Source organism: Pistacia vera, unplaced genomic scaffold, assembly GCF_008641045.1.
Source record: "Pistacia vera cultivar Batoury unplaced genomic scaffold, PisVer_v2 Contig40, whole genome shotgun sequence".
Lineage (NCBI taxonomy): Eukaryota > Viridiplantae > Streptophyta > Magnoliopsida > Sapindales > Anacardiaceae > Pistacia > Pistacia vera.
The window spans coordinates 129,673-135,672 of record NW_022196224.1 but is presented as its reverse complement, the minus strand read 5'-3'; positions in this window follow the sequence as shown (position 1 = coordinate 135,672).

Genomic DNA, 6,000 nt, shown 5'->3' with positions numbered 1-6,000 from the left:
GTCATATACAAGAGATTGATTAAACAACTTTTGATAGTGTGTGACAAAATTGAGAGTAACAAAGGGCATTCAATTTATAAGAAAGACAATAGTTTCAAAGGCTAACCACTAGTAATGAATAGGCATGCATGCATGAACTAATAGGGTTAGACCTGTTTCAACTATGTGCCTATGCTTCCTCTCACTTTTGCCATTTTGTTGGTGAATGTATGCACAAGAGAGTCTAATTTGGATTCCTTGATATGTGAGATAAGGGAGAAGAGCGTTGTATTCTCCTCCCTGATTAGACTGAAGACATTTGAGTTTGAATCCAAATTGTCTTTCAGCTAAATGGTGAAATTTAATGAAAACTGATTTGACTTCAGATTTGGTTCTAAGAGGGAATAACCAAGTGAATTTGCTAAAATCATTAAAAAATGAACATAGTATCTAAAACCTTATATAGAGGCAAAGGGGGTAGGACCCCATACATCACTATGAACTAATTTTAGAAAAGAGGTAATGTGTGATTGTGAAGGTGGAAAACTAGTCTAATGTAGCTTGCCTAATTTTCAAAAATCACAAAACAATGGAGTATCTAGCTTGAAACCTAAAGATGTGACCTGTTTTGGAAAACTGGAAACAATTTTATGCAAACTTCTAGGATGAGGATGACTTAACCTTTTATGCCATAACATGTAATCATAATTTAGTTTACTAGTAGTGAGATAGAGATTATCAATGAGAAGGCCATCAATAGAAGTATAAGTACTATTAGACAAAACATAAGTGGAAATAGAAGCATCAACAATAACATGAATAGAATTATCAACAGTAACACTATTCGAATGGGAAATAGGAGCATCAACAACAACATTAGAAATAGAAGCATCAGTAGCAACATTAGAAATAGAAGTATCAAGAGCAATATTAGTAGAATTAGAATCAATCACACCACCAGGATTTTCAGTGAGCAAAACATTGGTAATTTATTAGAAGTGAACTCATTACATTGAGTGACAGATTGAAAGATGTTATTGTCACTAGTATTTACAATAGAAGACTGAGACTTATTGTTGGAAATACTAGAATTCAGAGACTTACAATTAGTTGGACAATTTGTCTCTAGTACAGATTTAGACCTACTATTAACACTAAAAACAGTATTATGAGACTCAGACAAAGGACTTGTGAGATTGTGAGAATGAGATAAAGGAAATTATGAAGAACCAAAAGGTTTTGGAGTGAATGTGGGTGGAATATTCAACTGATGCATCCCTTTTTTAAGTCCCCCTTGTAGAAAGATTCCCTTGGTTAGCTTGTCCTTAACAACACAATAACTAGCATCAAACTCTTTAATCACATTATTATCTTTGGTAAACCTAGAAATGCTAAGTAGATTTTTTTTTAATTTGAGGCACACATGATATGTTTTTGAGATGTAGGCATTTAGAGCTTAAATGACTTGATAAAAAGGAATGGCTAGTATGAGAAATACTAAGATACTCACCATTGCCAACTTAGAGATGATCAATACCTTCATAGTGTTTTTTGATGTTTAGATGGCCCAAGTTAGATGTAACATGATCAGTTGCCTTTGAGTCCATGTACCATGCTGGATCAGTTGAAGTGACTGTTGTAGCAAGAACAGTGAATTGAGCTTGTTGAGTTGGCTGACCAAAATAGATTGTAAGATGATAAGGATGAGTGAGAGCTGAGCCAGTAGCTACAAAATGAGCTTGAGAATCTAATCCTATCATTTGTTGACTCGGAACACCAAAATTGGAGGAGGGAGGGAAGAATAGTCGTACCATTTGGAGAATGAGAGTGTGGTTGATAAGTGTGAGGGTGGTAGTTTGGATTAGTACTAGATTGTGAACTAAAAAAATGCTGAGAGCTAGTACTTATTGATTGTGAAAAACTAGCAAATAAGGATTTATTTTGCCCACCAGGATGATATGAGCCATTGTAATGTGAAGGAGTGTCACCTGAAGATGGAAATGAGCCAATGTAGGTCGCATTGAACCTATGATAACACTTAATGGCAGAGTGTGTTTTGTTACAGACTTGAAAAATCAACTTGTTCCTTCCATTACCTCTTCCTCTACCTCGACCATACACCACAAGACTAGGAGGTCGAGAACCAATTGCATTGTTGTCATAAGGTACATAAGTGGAGACTGGGACATTATATGTTGGAGGATAATGAGGGCTCCTAAGAGGTATCAATGAAGGTACATTATTTTGAAAGGAAGGCTCAGTAGGTTTAGTCATGTTCTGATTTCCACCAGATTGGTTTGAAAAGGTATTAGTACTATTGAATCCATCATAGGCACCAGTAGAACTACCAGTTGAGACTCTGTGTGCAAAGCTGTTGTACAAATCTATTGAATTAAACTTGTCCAGTCTAATTTCATGTTTCTGTAGTAAGAATTGAGCCTCTTGTAATGTTACTGTATCTACCTTACACTCAAGTCGAGAAGTAAGATTCACAACAACTACATCAAACTCTGGTCGCAACCCATCTAAAAAATATTGCAAAATGTCTTCATATGACATAACCAAACCACTTGTTGATAAGCTTTCAGCTATTTCTTTCATTTTTTAACATAGTCTCCAATGCTAAGATTTCCTTTTGTGTGTGGTCTATAGTAAATTCTTACGGTGTAGAGCTCTAGCCTTTGAGTCTATAATGAATTCATTTTGTAAGGCTCTCCATATCTCATTAGCAAATGGACACTTAGAGGCATAACTAAACATGCCCTCAGAAATCGATGCTAAGAGCCAGCTTACCAAAAATTTGTCTATTCTTTTCCACAAGACATAAGCAGGATTAATTTTTTCTTCAAATGAATCGTTGCTTGCTTTAATTCCTTCATCAACTTCACCTAAGTTATCATCGAATTCTAAATTGCATCTTATAACTGGTGAAGGACAAGAAATTTTACCTAGCAAGTGATCTTCAAGTTCATGTGAATCTATGGCAAATAGTGCTTGTGAGCTCCAAAAACGATAGTTGTTTCTGGTTAATTTTGCGTTTATGACTTGCAAACTTGAAGCAAGAGTTGAGTATGTGTGATTTACTGAATTTCGAAGCAACTCTTCAATGATGTTAGACATTGATGAAGAATTGGAAGTTTTTGCCATTGACACGAGTCAAGGCTTTGATACCATGTGAGATAATTGGAAAATTGAGAGAAAAAGAAATAATTGAAAGAGGCAAAATGCAATTTGTATTCTCAACTGAACTAACTACAAGTGGGAAAGATTCTTCCCTTTCTATACCAACATTTTCACTTAACAACTTTTAACAACTAAACATAAAACGGTAGTGCTTTATGTAGCACAATATTCCTAATACCAAAACGACACCGTTTCTGACTTCTTCTAAATTACGTCATGTTTTTCTTCAATTTCGATCCAAATTTGGGCCTCATTACATTCCACCCTCCAGCTTGAGGCGACATGATAAGGAAATAAAAGGGTATGTTCATTTATGAAGTTAGAAATTTTTTTTTTTTTTTTGAATGTTTGGAAAAACTATTCTTTACCTTTCTTAAGAATTTACTCCAAAAAAGAAGTGAAAACGGTAAGAAAAGAAAAGGCTATTGACTCCATTGTTTCTATAAAAAATGAAAAGAAAGAATTATATTTTTCTTTCTTTTCATTTTTTTTCTCTTCTCTCTTCTGAAACAAACTTTTCATTTTAAATCAAGATTTTTACCACAAAATTTCAAACGGAAATTAACCATGACATAATTGAAACAATCTCTTTGAGATGGATAAAATAAATGATACTTTAAAAGGGTTTTATTTGATGTGGAGGTGGTAACATATCAAACGCGTTTTCATTTTTTTTTGTATTTTTGAACATTTTCAATATTAAAAAAATATATATATACAAAATTCATAATTAAACACACTCTAAACGAATAACCTTAGAATTTTTTTAAATTTTCAAATTAAATAATGTGAATTTTATGTTTTATGGATAGAAATGGATAAAGGTCATAACCAAAAACCCGTCAATCTATTTTCTCTCATATCTCTCTTTTATCTTTAAAAAAATAATAATATAATGTACTCATCATCTGGCCTCTAGAGATAGGTCCTAACCTGGCCTGCGTTTTTGGGCCCCAGCCCGGGCCGAATATTTTCAGCATCTTTGTTCTTTATGCTCAGTTTTTTTTTTTTTTTTTTTTTTTTTTTTTTTTTTTTTTTCCTTTTAACTCATCTCATGTATACTTTCTTTCTTAATTTGTTCTATTTATAACACTAACAATTCATTATAATTTCATTATAAACTATGGTGATTTTGTCAAATTTTCAATAATGAAAAATACATATGAATATTGACAATTTGTTGGGATTAATTTGATTCAATTCTATTCGACAGCCTTAACAATCATGTATTTGATTTGGTTCAATTCAAAAGTTTATCAAACCAATTTATCCACCCTAATCAAGCTCAAATAACCCAATTCTACATTAAACTATATTTTCATTATTTTCACAGAACTTTACCCAATGCATTTCCTTGTTATCATTTATTGAATTTAATTATCAAAATAATAATAACGAATTGACTTTACCCATCTCCACTTTCAAAAAATCCAATCTATATTAAAATCTGTGTTTAACACAAAAATGCCTCAACCATTATCAAAACAATTTAATGCTTTGCTCGAAACAATCAGTGTAGCCATTAATCCTCATCATGTCGCAAAGTTGCAAATTTCAAATTATTTCCGTCACAACTAAAAGCCCTCATTGTGATGGTAGCTAAAAACTACAAAGATTTGACAGTCTTGAAACTGTGGCTATCACCCAAAGTGGGTAAAAATATATCCACCTTTCATACATTTCGTAGGTTTCCCTTCCCTTCCACTCAGTTGGGGAGTGACTTGATCCTTGTGCAAAATATACTCTTTAACAATAGCTTTAATTTTCTTTCACTCCTCCAACAAATTATGACTAACATAAACAACCTTCTTACCTTAAGAGTTGCGTAAGTCAATTGAAATCCATAATTTGAATACTTCATTGTGTACCTAAACAGAAGATTCAGTATCATAAATTAGTGACTTATTTTAATCTAAAATATAATTCAAAAAACAAAAATTCTGAATAATTATAAACTTTACCCTGCGGTTTGACCACCAACAAACCATGGTCGCCAATCTTCATCCAAAGTAATGTCAAGTAAACCTATCCAATATTCTGTGTATATATGTGGAACGACCAAATCATAATCGCCACTACACCGCAAAATGAAAGTTATACTTTTACTAGTGACCCAGATTCAACAAGACAACCCTTTGAGTTGCAACTAAAGATTTTGCTGGAATTTTGTATTAAAATTACCACCTGTAAAGCAAAAGTTGTAGGCCTGATTTGATAAGATTTTTATGATAGTCAAAAGAACTATCGACATCATATTCATATGAGCCCTCAGAAATGTAAGATTGCACCTCCGCCACTCTTTTATTGTTCCTTGTTAGCAATGAAAATCAATTTTCAGTCTGATATTTGTACATACCAGACTGAATTGGCTCTGGTTACTCCTATTCTCAATCCCACTTGAATTCTGGCTTTATTTTATATACCTGATAAGAATTCATAATGTCTATATATTTATTATATTTCCTCATGTTTTAATGGTTATAAATGCTTAAATCTTGGATTTTGATTATGTTTCGTATTTTGTGGAGTAGATTGAGAGTTAAATAAAATTGAATTCAAAATCAAGAGATTTAGAGAGGAAAAATCGGAGCTAAAAAAGATATACATTCCAACAGCGGTTTTTACTTAAAGCGTGGGCACGTCCTGTTTTCCCATAATGTTCACAGAAGCAGTTAGTAGATAAAGCGTGGGCACGCCTTACTGGATCCGAGGTTTTGACCTAGGGTTACGCATTTGTTGGAGAAAAATGATATGTATGACACCTGGAAAGATTTAGTTACCCATTCTTATCTCTAGGATTTGCCAAGACTCCCTATTAAGGTGGGATTTGCTTCCTTA